At 39.7% G+C, this 17,578-nt stretch overlaps 1 protein-coding gene across 2 annotated transcripts in view; it reads left to right on the top strand.

The window, feature by feature from the left end:
* march8 (membrane-associated ring finger (C3HC4) 8) overlaps window positions 1-17,578 on the top strand; it is a 90,119-nt gene continuing 72,541 nt past the window's right edge. Inside the window, exon 1 of one of the 2 annotated variants that reach the window (XM_040001451.1) lies at window positions 1-187. The gene's annotated coding sequence lies outside the window, so the exon portion shown is untranslated. The remainder of the gene's footprint in view (window positions 188-17,578) is intronic. The other variant, XM_040001450.1, reaches the window with a different exon arrangement.

Genomic DNA, 17,578 nt, shown 5'->3' on the forward strand with positions numbered 1-17,578 from the left:
CATCGCCATCCTCCTCTCCTCGGCAGTGCACAGCCCTCAGTCAGTTCGCCCGCGTGCGCCGCCTGTCCTTTAAATTAATTATTTCTTGCATTTTGTTTCCACTCCATCTTAACGCGGAAGTCGGTGACGCACCACTACAAACAGCTGCTCAGCGGGGGCAATGAAATAAACAACGCGTCGACATTCGGTGAGTGTTTTCTTCGCGTGTCTTTACGACGTTCAACGAGCAACGTTCGCTGCGATGCAGTTATGTGTACGTCCACGCTGAGGAGGCTCCAGCGTGTCCGCTGCGCCTCTCGCTTTATTAAATCCGACCTGAGGCGGCTGGAGGGGGTCGCTCGGACGTGCCTCTGAACTGTGCTGGGATGATAGCGTGAGAATTTGCTGCTTTTTCTTTTTTCCCTTTTCTTTTGTTTTTTTATTTTTATATTGACTGCTGTTGAAGCCGACACTGTTCCTCACGACGGTCACTCGTAGCCTGCTGTGATTAAGGTATGAAAATCCAGTTTAATGTGAGCGAGTGCGCTCTGCAGCAAAAAGAGGGTGAGAGAGAGAGAGAGAGAAAGGGAAAACAGCAGCAGAGTGTTTGTGTCAGCTCAGATGCCTGTTATTAATTATTGTCTCGTTGTTTTGTGCATTCAGCGTGTGTGTCCATGTAGATGTGTGTGTGTGACTCGATGTAGGAAGACGTAATGTTGCCCGAGCAAGCCCTTTGTTAGTTTTCCCGGATCCCTCAACGCGCTCCCACAATTCCACAATTTGCTGCTGGAATGCGATGAGACTCCGGATGATGAAGAAAGAATTTATCGGTGTTCGATACCGCTAAAAACCCATCTTAGGGTTTTGCTGTCAGTGCTGTGCCTTCTGGATTACTCAGAAAGCAGCGGAGTCCTGTCCTGACTTTACCGGATCAATGCTGATTTGGATGTTAATGTTCAAAAATCGGCGTGGTGTGATCTTAGCAGCTCGCTGTGGCTCGGAGAGCATCTCGTATTCTCTGTAGGTCCGACGAGGCGCACTGCCCAGCCGGGTGTTGCCTTATTATGAACCATAATAAAGCCAGCAGCAGCGCCCTGCATCGCTGCGCGCTTTTCAGATCAGTGTCACCAGTGATTCTGGTTTCTTGACGTCAACAACAATACATATACGCAGTAACGTGGAAAATATGAATTGAACTTTATTTATTTATTTCTTTAATGGTAAGGCTTTAATGTTGACATCAAACCCACTGATCACTTAATTGCCACAGTGGCTCTCACATTACACTCTGTCCTCTCATTGGCTGCAGGATCAGCTTTCTCCACTTGTTTCCATCATCACCCCGTCATGACGCCTGCTGCTCTGCTGTACAGTTCCTGCTTGTGTGTTACAGTTTGTTCAGAGCTTTTAAACATGCAGTAAAGCACTCTAGTGTACTTTAAAGCCTTCTGTTCTCCCTTCATCCTCGTGGTGTGTGCTTTGCCAAATGGGAGGGCAAACCCTTCACTCATGTTCAATTTGAGGTAACACATCTCAGCTTCACGTCAAAGACCGGTTCTTTTGATGCCATCTGTGCTGCGGTGTTGGATTTTTCTGTGGTTTGGGGTTATTGTTAGGTTAATGCTGGGGAAAGGGGAAGAACAGGCTGGGTGTCTGTGTCATACATTATTGTAGGCTTGGGTTATTTCTTTGCTGAGAGCTTGTTGTGATGACGAGCCTCGTCGTGCTGCTGGTATGTGTAGCATGCATACATAAACGTTCTGATAACTAAATGCTAATTTTGTCTGTAATCCTATTCTTCACATTGTATTGTGTTTTTTCTTGTGATTTTTGACAGGGAGTGTTTGAAGAGAAGCGACAGATGGTGATCTTTGTAGGCAAGCAGTCTGAGTTTAATTTAGTTTTTAATTTATGATCAACAGAGAAATCTGAAAATAGAAAAAGGAAATTGGGAATATGGGCATTTTCTATAGCTAAAAAGGTGATTTTTTTTTTTTTCCACCCATGAGTTTTCCTACTGAGTACGTACTTACAACAAGGAAATCATATCATTTTATGCCTACTTTCTCTTATCTTTTTCTTGTCCAGACGTTTGATACCCAGTGTGTTGTCTACGCTTGTTCCAGCATATTATTTTCCACATGAAGTCTACATTATGGCCACATTACGCATAAAGACGGCCTTCCCCTCTCCGTCTACTTTCCATTTCTTGACTTCTTTCGTGACCGGCTGACTGTGTGTCCTCCACAATGACGACTGAACAATCATTCTGCAGTCATGAAATTTTATCTATTCGAGAGCTGGCGCTGCACGAAGCTGTCAGCAGACTCTGTCGTCCCGGTAGAACCGAGTGCTGATGGAAATGAGAAAGTAAGGCCGTAATTATGATTCCGAATAGGAGGAGGAAGAGGGCATCTGAGGCTGTCGCTGCCTTCCAAATCCCATAATTTAACTTTTGCTGCCTTTACTAATTCAGTTCATTTTTATTTGTGTAGTGCTTCACTTTGGAGCATGAAGAGCTTATGCCTTTAATATGTTGTAAAGGGAAGACCACAGACTTCCTATGAGAATGTTAACAGGAAGAAACCTTCCGCAGAACAGGCTCAGGATGGGCGGCCATCTGTTGAGCTGAAGGGAACACTTGCGCGATGAATCTTCTGTGCAGGGGCCCGTGGGTCAGATTGACCACAGAGCCGTGCTGGCGTGAGTTAATTAATAATGGAAGGACTTCCTGATATTGATATTTGCATGTGTTGGGAGATGGCATACTAAATAGCACGAATATGGGTACTGGAACACTATCTGTTAAGCTGCTAAAACTGCGAGGGAAGGAGCCTGCAGTCTTAATGGACTGTGCCATTGTGTGCTTGCAAATTAGCTTGTACTTTACGTCTTCAGAGATGGGCTCTGAGGAAAGTAATTGGAGGGCGGAAAGAATTGCAATCAAAAGTATCTGAAGGCTTCGATAGTAGCTTTCTGCCAGTTCACTGCCGTCATTGTTTGACACAATTGGTTGCGATGGAGAAATGTGCCTCCCACGGTATTTTACAATATGGAACAGAGGATCCGTTTGACAGGCTCCATTGTGGCGTTGTGCAGCAGTTTCAATCAAATTCAATTTAACAACAGGCAAAAACATTTTGACTCGCAGAAGAGTTTCAGCTGAAAAAAAAAGAAAGGAAAAAAAAAGGGTTTTACTTTTGATTCATCCGCTAGTTCACATCTTTGTTTTGACAAATTACTTTACGGAAACAGGAGCAGATGTCTCTTTTTACTAAAAACATAGAGCTTGTTTGCGCATAATTTAGCCTAAGAACAGATATAGAAAAAAATTAATTTGTTTTTGGTTGTTATTTATTGCTTTTTCTGTCTTCCATAAACTAGAAAAGATTCACATAATCAATTGACCTGTCATATTTTCAGTAATTGGTCTATAAAAATAATCGATTACTATTCTGAATTTATTCAAAAAAATGCTATTTTTATACTAACAAGAAAGCAGTCGGCGCACTTCCTGTTTTGTTGCCCTACATTAACTTTGTGCTAATGGAGAACCACACTGCTTTATTAGTAATTTAAACCCCAAATATCAAAATAATTTCTCTTTTACGTTTTTTTTAATGTGCTGAATTCCTGTTTTTATGTCTTGTTGTAAAATGGCATCTGCAGACATGCTTTGCATCTCTATGTTAGCTGCTCCCCGTCTCCTCACTCTCTGCGTGCTTAATCTGTAAAATAATATTGATTGAAATGTGCTAAGAGACAGGAAATGGATCCAGCCAACAAAAAAAAAGTCTTCGTACATATTTGTCTTCCGGTTTTGCAGGAGAATGTGCGTGTGTTATTCAGGATGTGGGTTTTTCCTGGACTCCAGTGCCTGCTAGGAAGCTGTGATTGTGTCCGTGATTAACCTCCCTTTGAGAGAATTTCAGTTTAGCAAGTTTTACTTTTCTTAATTGGCCGTAGACTGTGAACAAATTAAAATTATCCTAACAGTATTATGGCCATATGGCAGCTGAAACTGTACTGCGAGGTTTCCAGTGTAATTTGTATGGCTGGTTCATGCTGCTTCTGTTATCTGATTCTGGATATACAATTATAGGTATATGTCCCTCGCTAGTCGTCTTGTATGGCTGAACTGTAACATAATAACATAATAAAGGTATCATATTATGCTGGCCGGGATTGGGTTATTGTTTCCCTGAGGTCGGACTTCGTCTGCAGGGAATAAAAGCATTGATTTAATCTAATGACTTCCTTTCTTTGGATGATGTCATGCACCTATGTGAATCAGACCACACTGGGGTAATGCTTATGGCGGCATAGGTAATACAGCAACATCGGTGTTTTGGTCAGATTTTAAGTGGCCTTCTTAACACTGACTTTGTGTGTGTTGTCCAGGCGCAATGTTGTAATGCCTCTGATGAAAGGGGGGTAGTGTTCGACAGTTGCTATACATCAGCCGAGGAGAGGTGCTGGCTCAGCTGAACGGACCATGGGATGGCACTGCTGCAGTTAGTGGGCTATGGTTGATGATGTCATTAGGGCTTTCACAGACTCCCAAGGTGTCTGTCTGCTGGTGGCAGCCAACCAAGAATAAGGAAAGGGGAAGGAGACTGATTGTTTTCTCCCCCCATTGTAGATTGACTAATCTGCCACAGTGTAAACATGATACCTGCTATCCTGTCAGCCTAACAGACACACATTTAACATCTTATTAATTTATGCTGAAATGATAACCGTGCTCTCAGAGATAACCAAATAATCATGAGTCCCCCCCCAAATAAAGAGCTATATCAGCTCAATAACCTATATGTCCTGAGCTGTAATAATACAGTCACCATCACAATGTTTGTTTGATGACAGCAGATTTTTAAACACAAAAGCTTGCAGAACATGTTGCTGTAGATAAGATTGTAAGTTGTTTTTTTTATGTCTGCTATAACACAACACAGCCGTTATGATGGCTTCTGTGACGTGGTGACGGCCACTTTGGAGCCAACTTCATTTAGTGTAAACACACACACACACAAAAGGAAGTTTAGGCCTAAGGCTATTTTTATTTCTCTAATTTGTGCCTCTAATTTGCATCTCCTGCCCATAAACCAGAAAACAGCCTCGTTAGACTATGTTAAAGAATTTTTCAATTCTTAAAGTGCTTCTGAAAGCCAGCGAGGACAGCAGGCTCCCAGACAAATGATGGTGGGAGCAGTACTCCCGCCGTTGTTTTTATCCATACATTTTAGTTATTCACAATGATAAAACTTGCCACCCTTCACGGTTTCTATGGTATAATATCCTGTCACACTGTACCATGACAGGAATTTAATTAGAAGTGTTCCTAAATTTAAAAAAAAATTACATGAACGCTGTTACACCTGAGATAAAATAAAGCTTTGGTTGGGCTATAACAAAATAATTTATGATGCTGTTATGTCAGCTGTCATATTTAATTGACTTTGCTTTTAAAATGATGCCGCAAAGCGAGGCTGTCTTGATTTGCTAACTGCTTGTAGCCTTGACTCATTAAATCTCTTCCACCTGCTTTGTCAGTGTTTTTTCGTTTCAGTTAAAAATTGCAAAACTGTCACATCAAACTTGTCGTTGGAGCATTTTCACATCTGGGTCACAAGCAAACCCTTTTCCCTACTCTCTGTCTACACTGTGTTCAGATTCAAAGGTTAAAAAAAAGCAAACGCCTGTGTTTGTCCACACAAAAACCAGGAAATGATGAGACGAGCAATAAAGGGTCTGACCTATAAGCAGCTTTTATAATGACATCAGGTGATGTTAAACTCATTTTACATCATGGGCCACATGCAGCCCAATATTTTTACATGGTAAAATGAATTTAATGGCATAATTTAATACAGCCCACTTAGATGTGTCGCAGCTCTTTACTTTAACAGAATCATTTAAAGTAAAATAACATTCGATTTGTCAATTGGTTTGTTTACCACAGTTTCATTAGTTAGTACCAGCTGTCTTTAAGTGCTAACATTGTATTGTGAAACCCTTTTAATTTAGTGAGCAGTAAATCTTTCCTCCATATTGTATTTAATTAGATTCCTGAAAGCCACTCAGCCGTCCATTTCAATTAGTTTTGCTGTAGTAAAAAGTCCACTTGCAGAAACTTGTTTGATGGGTGATTCATCATAGCGACCGTGCTTTCCAGATTAATTTTTGTCAAAACTTCAGCTTTGGTCATGCACATGCTGATTTCAGAAGTGTTTGTCTTCTAGCGCACTCATGTGGTGATGATAGCCTGACAGATTTGATGTCCACATTAGGGGTGCAGGGGTCAAAATAAGTTTGAGTTGTTTGTCCTTGACATGAATAAGAAATAAATAAATTCAAATAAAAACTATTTTAGTAACACCAAAAGTTCTAATTGTCTCTTGGTGTCTAAATAGGCTGGATAAAGTGGGCCTGGAATTCTCTTTTCTAACGTCATAGTTTAATTCTTGGACTGTATTAAAGTAGCTTTGCATGATTTTACAGTTCAGAATAATCCACATTTATCTTATGTTGGGCTTTGGTGTAGCCCCTTAGTTTATTCACCTGTCTGAAATGAGCCCTTATAGGTCCTCTTCCTTTAGGCCAAATTCCTTTTTATTGGCTCTCCTTTGCAAGCAGGTGCACTCGCAGTTAAAGCCGTGTGCCTGAGGTGACCATATTAAGGATGGTCACTCTCCTACAGAGCTAAGACTGGAAAAGAATCGGCTGAAACTGAGTGGTTAGAGCTTTTGGGTCACAGGGATTACTTTCACATATGCGCTAATCAAATTATTGAAAACACAAGCACCCAAAATTGCAACTCTGTAAATGTGGTACAAAATAAGGTTCTCCTTTAACTTTCCGGCAGTGCATTTTAAAATCTAGCACACAACAACACGATGACACCGCTTAAGCAAAACCACAGTTTGCCCAGCCACAGTGTACGATATAGTCTACCTGTGATAGGCCAACACTGGGAAATATTGCATATGGCTGTCTGTAATTTTACATGAACTGGTTTATCCCAAATGTTCATGTTACTTAACAAAACTTTCTAGCTGGCAGTTATGTTTTCAAACCATAAAATATACAGAAAGAACTGGCATTTAAGAAAAAAAAGGAAAAACACGATATGCTAAATTATGTGTGACCTTTTAAGAAAAATGTTGCTCTTTCTGTCAGACTTACTGGCATTATGCAGTAGCGATATGACCTGTAGGCATCTCATCACAGTTTCTATATTTGTTTGTTTCTGGACTTACTTTGGGGGAAACAAGGTAATTGGCGCGAGCAGCAGCAGCAGCAGCCACTGTGGCTGGACACACAAAAGCATTTTGATGTCACTGTATTTAAGAACTCCGACTGTGATGTAATGTCTGGGAAATGATGTGCGGAATTTTGGTTTTTCCTGTACAATTAACCTGACTGTAAACAGCACGGATATATCATCAGCTGCTTTTAATATCGAGGTGGAATGAGCCAGAGCCGTCATTTCATCATGAATATCAATGAGGTTTTCTCACTAATGACTTTTCAACTGTTTGCCGTTGCTGGTGGTGTTTGCATTGCATTTTTCATTAAGCGTATTCAGACTTGCATCTCATTACAATACATCCATGTTAGAGACGTTCTCCGGTTACAGCAGCAGAAATAATTCCATCCCAAATCCCCTCCCTGCTTAAGAGCACCCCACATTTATTTGATCACGATAATTCAATCCTGACTGTGTTGCATTTATTAATAGTGATTTAAATAATGAATTCAGCCTGCTATAGCTTGTATAAATGAGCTTTGCTAGATATTGTGAGATTCATTACATATTACTTATGTTCAAATTAGGTGTTCAAGCAACAGAAGAGTTTATTAGACAAATAGAATTCAGCTGAACGAATGCAGATGTTGATACGGGCATGATCTGTGATATCGTTTAACCGTTTCTTGCAGCAATACTGGATAAGCTTCTTTTTTTTTTTTGACAAGCATAATGTGTTCTTAAGATGTTGTTTTGTCAGAGCTCAGGTTATGGGCCTAACGTGACATTATCTGCTGATATTCCCAGGAATGTGCTTTTCGTGGCTTTGTTAACCACCCCAGAGGAGCTGTTATGGTTTTGTTGACAGTGTCACATGGGTCAAACTAAGAAGCCAAGCTTGGGTTATTTTGCAGCCCTGATTACCCCAATTACAGAAGGATGATGGGTGGATGGTGCAGGTTGTTTTGTCAAACTGTCCTGACATTTTCATTTGTTCTTTTTTTTTTTACTGAAATGGAAAACTAGGAAGATGAGCTTTGACTGCATGAGGACATGTTTTAAAAGGTTTTCTGATAAATAAGCAGCCCTCTATGTGTGGACGATGTCTCACTGCCACAAAAATGCACTCCAGGGCTTTTAGGAAACAAAAATGTATGATTTTCTTTCCTTTAAAAAAAAAAAAAAAAGGTATCTAACCCAGCAGAAACAGTTTTCAACACTTTTCAATGTTTCCAGATGTTCCTGTCTCCACACAAATAGTTGTGAAGTCTGTTTTGAAAAATGTGAAAAGGTGTTGCCTTTTTGTTTTTATCATATAGAATGACATTGAATTGTTTTTGCAAATTTGAATTTGCCAAACGATGACCTTTACAGGAAAAAAGAAAAAAGGCTTCAAAGCAAAGGTTTGTTCAGTATAAAGTAACAAGTTTTTTCATTAGAAGTTTTTCTTGTTGTTGTTGTTTGAGTCTATTTTAAGGACTTTCATCCATTCTTCCTGCAAATTGCTTGTAGTTTTGTGACATTTTTGGCCTTCGTGCACGGACTGCTCTTTTGAAGTGTATTCAAAGGTTTTTCTATGATGATGATGATTAGGTTCAGGGCTGTGAGGGCGATGGCAAACCTTCAACACGAGCCTCTTGAGTTTGCCCATTTGCTGTTATAGTGTGCAGCTTGCTTTTATTTAATTGAGTAAATCTTTCCACTCACCAATAAAATGTTTCCCCGTGCCACTTGCTACATAACAAACCCAAAACATGATTGATCTAACTAGTGCTTAACACATTCTCAGCCCTTTTCCTTTAAACGTTATTTTGTTTTTCTTCTTCTTCTTTTCCCTTTTTTTCACAGGACTTTGTATTTAAAATGCTTCAGGCATCTTTTTTTGGAACATTTGAAGATGCAGATCCATAATTGTCTGCTTTTGGGCAGCTACACTATATGGACAAATGTATTGGGCCATACCTCTGAATCTTTGAATTCAGCTGTTAGTGCAGGTGTATAAACTCTAGTACCTGTAGCCGTTCGGTTTGCTGGGCCGTTCCAAAAAGCAGAGTTCACTGTGCTGTAATAGCATAATACTGCTGCAACAAATCAGCTCATTAAATTTATTCTCTTCTAGGTAAGTTGTATTATTGCAAAATGAAAGCATTCAGGAACCACAACAAATCACCCACATTAAGTATCAGACCACATGAAGTTGGAGAGGGAGGTTGCTGAGGGCTGGGGTGCAAAGTGTCTCAGCACTCTGCTCATTCAACAACAGCACAGCACCAAACCTCCTCTCACATTAACATCAGCACAAAATCTACATGCTGGGAGCTTCATGGCAGGGTTTCATGGTTTAGCAGCTCCTCTAGGTGTAATATCTTGGTGGCCCAATGATGATACAGCCTGAGGAGTCTGATTATTTATAAAGCTTTAAAATTTCTTTGTTTTTCTTGGTAAAAGTTGGTACTCAAACTCCTTGCATGTTGCTCGTGTCTTCTGTAAAATCTTCTTCTAGCAGCTTCTACTATTAGCTGCTATTGCTAGCTGCTACCGCTACAGGGGCTGTAACAGCACCACAGTCTATCCTTAGCATCCCTCTCTTTTACACTAACCCTCTGCTTGTCCTCCTTTTCCCACATTTGAAACTTCTGTTGTCTTCCTCTTTTCCTCCTGCTTGGCAGCTCCATCTTCAGCATTCTTTCTCCAATAAATCCACTACTTATGTCCAAACCATCTCAGTCTGGTCTCTCTAACGGCGTCTCCAAACATCTCAACATGAGTTGTCCCTCTGACCTTTCTGGTCCCTCCCAATGAAAATCTGAGCATGCTCAACTCTGCAACTCCAGCTCAGCCTTCTGTGTTTTTTTTCTCAAAACCATACATCATAGCTGGTCTCACTAGCATCTTGAAAACCTAAAACAAAAATATCATAGGGAGCATGGTTAAAATGTTGACTTAAATGTTTTATCTTTTTGCTCTTAGGATATAAAATGAGTAACAGACAAACCTCAGAAAATCTTTTGGAAACCACCTTTTGTTTCCTTTTACTAAAAAAAAAAAAAAAAAAAAATCCAACATTTCCGTTTTAAAGCAAGTCTTAAGATTAAGACAGATTCTTCTATAGCAGTTGCAGTATTAGGTTTTTCTAATTCAGATTCAGTGCGTGCGTTATATAGCAGAGCGACTTTTTTTTTTTTTTTTGCTGGTTAAATGCTGTATAACTGCTGGAGGCTTGTTCTCCACTGTCCAACATGCAGTTATGAAGTCATTTAGCTTCTTTTTGCTGCTGCTAGCCACTGAGTCGACCTGCAGCCAGCCAGCCTCTAAAGCTGCCTCTCAGTGTGTGATTTCCTGTGTCCACGCACTTACTACACACAATGGTGAACCCCACATGCACTCGCATATTACACGTCTGCTGTTTCACGGAGCGTTGTGGTGGGCTGAAACTGCCTGCTGGTCCATAACTCCTCCACACAGTCAGGTTATTCTGCGAGGCAGCAGGAGAACAAACACTAGCCCGAGGGACAGAGTTGTCTGTGTGCCGGAGCGCACGCTTACCAGTAAAAAGGCTTTGTTTACCGGTATGGCCAGAAAAGTGGTTAAAAGGAACATGCTTTCAGTTTCTACTCGGGTGGTGAGTTAGTTTTTCATTTCCTCATTCTTCGCTGATGAGACCACTTTTCCCTGAATTGTGTTTTGAACATTAGTGGCTATAATACAAATAAATCTATTGCACAGGACGAGTCCAGGTCAGTGTGTTTCATATTGTGTGCACAATGTCAGTAGTGGACTTGCATAACCTTGAACGCACACACAAACAGCTACAGTTTCCCAGAGAAATGCAGACTGCATCCTGTTTGGCCGTCACAGCTGAGTATCCAGTGTTGTGTAATTTTTTTTTTGTTTTTTTTTGTGTGAAATTCATCTTAGTGATATTGATTACTGTAAAACGGAGTAAAATCATCAACTGTTGAACTAAGTAAGAACAAGTGTCAGCTTCCCTCGAGTTATAGGCAGGCTTGAAAACATCATGTACGAGGATTTTGGAGCTTAATACACTTGATATGAATGATATTCTAAAATTCCCACCTATCTTAGTAATTTTCCACTCTTAATTTAAAAGAACAATATGGAATACTGTCATTATTTTTGAGGAATTGCACTAGATGTTTATCCTGTAGTAAGGCCAGTGGCAATAAAATGAAATTATATTTTAGTATTTTAAACCATGTTGCAGTACTTGTTTGCACAGCACGGATAAAATCTTGCATGATATTGCATTTTTGGGGGGAGTTATCTTAGTTTGTATTCATACCCATTGTGGATGTCATGGTATTCCTTACTGATAAATGAAATGTACTGAAGAATAATCCGTGTTTTCTCCTGTTGCACATGAGCTAACTACTCCTTTTCGACTGACGAGTGATTAAGGTGCCTGAATGAGAAATGAAATGGAGGAAAAACATTGAAAATAAGTGAGAAGGTCTCTAAGTTGTTGCAAAGCAATCAAAAAGTTTTTGTCAGTTTTTTGTGAAAGTGGCCTCGTGGTGGCTGCAGTGCACTTCACATGCGTCTGTTTCAGTGTTCAAACAGACCATGTGGTCTTTGACAGGCAAACACGCAAGTAAAACCTTGTTAGCATGAATAAAAGCAACGAGTCACAATTTTTCTTTTCTGGTTTGGCCCATCGCAGGGAACATACGGCCTTCAGATTGCTGTTTTAAATAGACTTTCAGGAACTGGTTGGTTTAGATGTTTCTGACGGTCAAAAAGTTGAGTTTGGAAAGTACACTTCTCACCCTTAACGGACCAGTTTCGAAACACGTGTTACTGATAATTTTGGCTCTGTCTCTAAATAGAACAGAAGCTGCGTTAATATGATTAACAGCAACTGTGTTTGGCTACTATTTCCTGTCAAAATGGCTGCTTCAGAATAAGTCTAGTCATGTCTTGGCCACATGACCAATTATCCAATAGGAATAGGGTTAGGGTGAGGGCTGGGGTTGTGTTGTGGGTGTGAAGCTTTCAGAAGTTAGATTTGAGGTCAGATGAAAAGCTGTAAATAGCCACAGAATACAACAGCTAGCACAGCTGTCAGGGACCAAGCAGTAAAGCATAAAGGACACAGGTGTTTAATTCAAAAAAGGGGTTTTATTGACCCAAAAATATGAAAATAGATTTAACAAAGCCAAAGCTTAAACAGGCAGGCCAATAAAAGAGGTCAACTAAATAGACTAAACTCAAGATAACAATTAACAAAATCTCAAACAAACCTAAGATAAACTGACCTGCTGAAACCAAATGACACACAAGGGGAAAAACTAAATGGCTGCCATATAACCAACTAATACAAAACAATTAAACAAACATGAAACACCCCCCAGGCAATGAAGCATGTGGTTCTATCCAATTAGGCTTTCAGTGGTACTTCAGCTCTCCCAGCCCTTTGCCACACCTTTTGCCAGACAGGAGGAGAAGCCAAACCCCAGGCAACTCAAACAAAGAAAGATGTATTAATGTAACAAAACTTTGACCTTGCAGTGTTAATATGTGTGCAAGCCATATAAACATTGGAAGGTGTGATGGAAAAATAAATACATTTAATAAAGAAACAATATTGAACAATAAGTAGAATATATTGAAGTAGTTACTGTAAATTAAACTAAAGTGAATCAACTGGTGGTGAGGTGTGGAGCTTACCATGTGTGGCATGCCATCACAACAGCAATAATGGTTAAATGCTCCAGTTATACTAACCGAAGTATTCAAACTGAGGCTCAGTAACACTATATATTTGTACTCCATTTGACCATCCAGCTTATGATTAAATGTCCTGTGGACTGTTTTTTTTTAGTACTGTTATAGAAGATCTGAGTTTTGGTGTATGGAACCAGATTTGAGTATTTTATAGAAATAGCACATAGTGGCTGCTGGCTTTTACAACACTGCAGACAACTCAGCCATTTAAAATGTAGTGGTGAGTGCAGTTGAGGAAGCGGATACTACCTCACATACACAAGCATCATTTTTAATCAAATCTTTTTGCTTAAAAATAAAGCAATAACATAATGTGTGTTTATAGTTAGCCCTTCTTCTCGCTTCCTATTAATGATCTAAGCTGTTGCATATCCAAGTTTTATTTTGAAGCACCATTCTCTACATTTGTCGCTTCCAGCCTGCGACATGAACATTTTCTGCTTACAATGATAGCATATTCAACATGTTTGGGTATGCTTTTACAAAATAGGACATCTGATTACATGTGATTGCTTTGTTTACCCTTTTGTTTTTTGTTCTACAGGCTATTTGATTGATCTAATAGGCTCTTGATTTGCTTGTGCCTGCTCTGTTTGAAATGCATATATCCCTAACACAGCGGAGGGATTTATGTAACCCACAATGGCACTTCAGCACACAGAAATCCACAACATCAGCTGAAGAGCGTGATGCTTTACACACTGCAGTGTCTCCACATTTTTTTTGTCTGCATCTCATTAAAATTAACAGGCTTTCACTAAACTTTATTGAACAGCCTCATCACTAGTGGCCCCAAAGAGCACATCCAAATGAGGAAAGAAGGGACTCTGCAGTGAATAGATCAGTAATTAACAACACATACTTGTTTAAAAAAAGAGTCTATTTTAGATAAACGTTTATTTATCGTTACCAAGATAGAAGGCTTTATAAAAATATCTGATTTTCCATCTGTTCATTGACACCTAGAAGCTGCACCTGTCCGCTAACTATAACTCAATATCTGGGTATCGCCTTTGGCTATGTTCCCAAAATGCAAATGGGAATGTGTACTTGTGGTTTTGAGTTTGCATCTGTAGCTGTACCTGTGTGCAGTTGTGCTAATAAGTCACTGAACTTGATCGCGGCGCTCTGACTGCACCCGCAGACGGGGTTCGATACGACTGTAAATTGGACATGTGCTGACAAGAAACTGCGTTTTTAAAATCTATCCTGTGTGAGGGTAATATTCAAATCTGCCTGCACACAGCAGAGATGGCTCTTGCTTCCTGTATTCTATGTTCTCCTTTCCCTTCATAGTATTTACTGTTGCAGAGAGATTACAGAAGCTGCATACTCGAGTCTGGTGTTTTGTGGAGTGTGGCTGTTTGCCTATCTTGGCAATTTCATTTCCCATCTCCATACAGTAGATTTTTGATGATTGTGCTTTTCTCCCTGCGTTTACCCCACAGATATTTAAGTCTGCTTTTCCAGCTAAACTTTTCTTCCCCCTTATCACATCACACATCCACCAAAAAATTGAACAGCTTCTTGTCAGAAACTCTTATCAAGTTCCCTTTGAGTCAGCCGTGTTTCCTCTTTACTTACTGGCATTTAGTTTTTTGGTTCCTCGTCACAGCAGTTTATGAAGTCTCCATACAGAAGAAAATTGCTGCATTAAAAACAGCGATACTGCTGCGAAGCCGTCTGTCAGTGTCCCTGTTATTTATCTGAAAACTGAACCCTTTCAGATCACTTCCAAGCGAAACCTTTTACAAAACATAAATCACCTCTTGTTGGATGAAAAAGCATAAACACTTCAGCTTTGAGGGTTAGCCTGAGGTTTTAGAACAATAGACGATCACCGAAATTTCAGTTTGGCCTCTGGTCAAGGTAGTTGTGGGAGTAAACATTTATTAACTGCAGGCTGAAACTGATAATCTGCTCCTGGCAATGTCAGAGCTGCATAAAAATGTACGCCCTTCTATCTGAATATTGTGGTCGTTGCACAATGTTTATAAAAAGATGGGACCAGAGATTTCTTCATATTTTCGTTCTGAATTTAGTTGCTTTTTTTGTTGCGCTACTTACAGACAGAGAAGTATATTTTTAAACACAACAGAATAAACACTTTAAGATGCTGCTTTCCAGTTGGGGTCCAAATGCCACAGTGAGAGAGGCCTGCTTGCTTTCATGTCAAGACTTGGGTAAAGAGATTGAAACAGCTCTCAGTGGTTAGTGCTAGATATAGCTAGCCTGTCTGTGTAAATAATAAAACAAACAAACCAAAAAAAAGAAGAAATCCTGTCACCTGTCATACTAATTATTATGGTATGCAGTGTCTTCTCTTTTTTAAACTTGTTCCTTATGCTTTGATCCTTGTACAACTATTAGCGTGACATAAAAAAAAAAATTCCCACAAATTTCTGCTGGTTGCCCGGCAGACTCATTGTGACACCAACACCTCAGGAAGTTGCTGTGAACAATTGCTCTGAAGGAGTGGGAGGAACCATCCTCAAAGTCCTCAAAGTGCCTGACGCCTAACGAGCTGCCGCAGCTTATTAAACTTTAGTCTGAGTCTTTGAAAGCAATGCTAGATCCCAAGAGGTTCTCTGTGTAGTCCTGGGGAAAAACAAATGTGCTTTTCAGAAGTTAAGACACGAAGAAGCGTCACCTAATTCCGGAGTTTTCATAAAGGATAAGTGTAAACCATGAGGAAATAGCCTTAGCTAAGGTGCCGTGCTCCGCCCTGAATGGCCTTTTCAATGACATAAAAGTCAATAACACAACAGGTGGCGCAAGTAGCTATACAAGAAATGCGCAATAGAAAAAAATACGGGGTTCTGTGGAAATTATAGTGCTAAGTATTGAGTAACTAATTTCTTCATATTTTGCTTCCGAGGAGCCACACTTGCTTGTAATTGTGTAAAGTGGTCTTGAGCAATAGCTTTCCCAGCTTTCAAAGGTTTTCTTTGGACATTGGCTGCTTTTTCATTCATTTTTAGCCCATTTGCAGAGAAAACATTTTCAGGGAAAAGTTGTTTTGTTTTGTTGTTGTTTTTTTAAAATAAATCATTCAGGCAGGAAAAGAGCACCCAACCCAAGGGACGAGTCAGTGTTGTATCTACACATAATTGGAAAGAACTAACTTTAAATAGTGTTGTTTCTAGCAGTCTGCCACAAAAACACATTTACACCGAAAGTCATGTCCTTAAGAAACAGGAACAAAACAAACAAACACAGGAAACTGGGAGAAATAAGCTGAGGTATGTGGAATTACACAAGAGCTTGGCTAAAAATGGATTTTGTGGAGTGGTGAATCCAAATTTGAGACTTTGGTTGAAATCATCATCAATATGTACAGAGGAGTTCAGGAAAAGGGGCACAACAGGGATCTGTGGTTTGGTGGAATTCTAAAAATTAGATTTTGATCCACCATGAAATATAATCTGGGAATCATCTGATTGCCAATGATTTCATTTTTCAGCATGACAATGATCCCAAATGCACTGCTAATGCAATAAAAGCATACCTGGATGGAAAAAAAAAAAAACACAAAATGGGACACTGTCAGTCTTGGATCGGCCCCCAGAGCTAGAATCTCAGCATCAATTTAGCAGAAAATAAACAAAAAGCAGCAAACTTTCAAAAAAGAGATTTAAATGTTCTTTAAGAAGCCTGGAGAATTAATTCAGAAGACTACTTGAAGAAATTACAAGACAGTTCAGGCTATGTTTGAAGGTCATGTAAAATACTGACTTTCTAGCTCTCTGGAGTCATGTATTGTATTTCAATGTAAGTTATTTACCTGTAAATACACCAGCGCATTTCCCATTTCCCTAGAAATCTAGAGAAATGAGGGGTAACTGAAGACTACTATAATTATCATCGGTGTATAAAATAAGATTTTTATGTAAAAATATGAATTTTGCTGCAGGATGAGTCATTTCATCCCAGTTTCACTTGAAACAGAATTTCCCTGTATTCAGGGCAGAGAGCACTGCATCTATTCTGGTAACGGTGGTGAGAGAAAAAAATGTATAGTGTGAATTAACACATCCTCTGTCCTGCATTTAATCGTTAAGCTGAGGGGGAGTTTCAGAAGGTCTTTATGAGTATGCACGCTTCTATTTATGTCGTAATTTTTGTTTCTCTCGGTCTATCTGCTCTGGCATCGCATGAGTCACGCCTTCCCGTCACAAGAAGAGAGTCAAGGTCATTTTACTAAATGTGGGTGAAGTTTTTTTGTGTTTATAGATGCATTAAACAAGGAAGGCACTAACTCATGCATTTTTCTAGTCAACATGCCTGCTTATCCCAGATGTCAAAAGAGCTCGTTCCTCCTTCTACACAATTAATCACCTCCAAGCTGGGACTCATTTGCATATAATAAAACGGGACGGCTAACAGACATTAGGGATACAATGAACTTTAATCAAAAACATCTATATTATTAATCTTGCTTTTAGGATAAATAGCAATTTGGTAGTCAGAAAAGAGAGTGAAATATAAGCCACGGTTGTGCAAATGATGCAGCTACAGCTGAAATGACAATAGGCTAAAAACATTATGGTAATTTATTCCCAGTACTTTATGAAAAAGTAATCAGCAGTCTTGGAGCTCGGTGCG

This window comes from Simochromis diagramma, unplaced genomic scaffold (assembly GCF_900408965.1).
Source record: "Simochromis diagramma unplaced genomic scaffold, fSimDia1.1 OVJJ01000421.1, whole genome shotgun sequence".
Lineage (NCBI taxonomy): Eukaryota > Metazoa > Chordata > Actinopteri > Cichliformes > Cichlidae > Simochromis > Simochromis diagramma.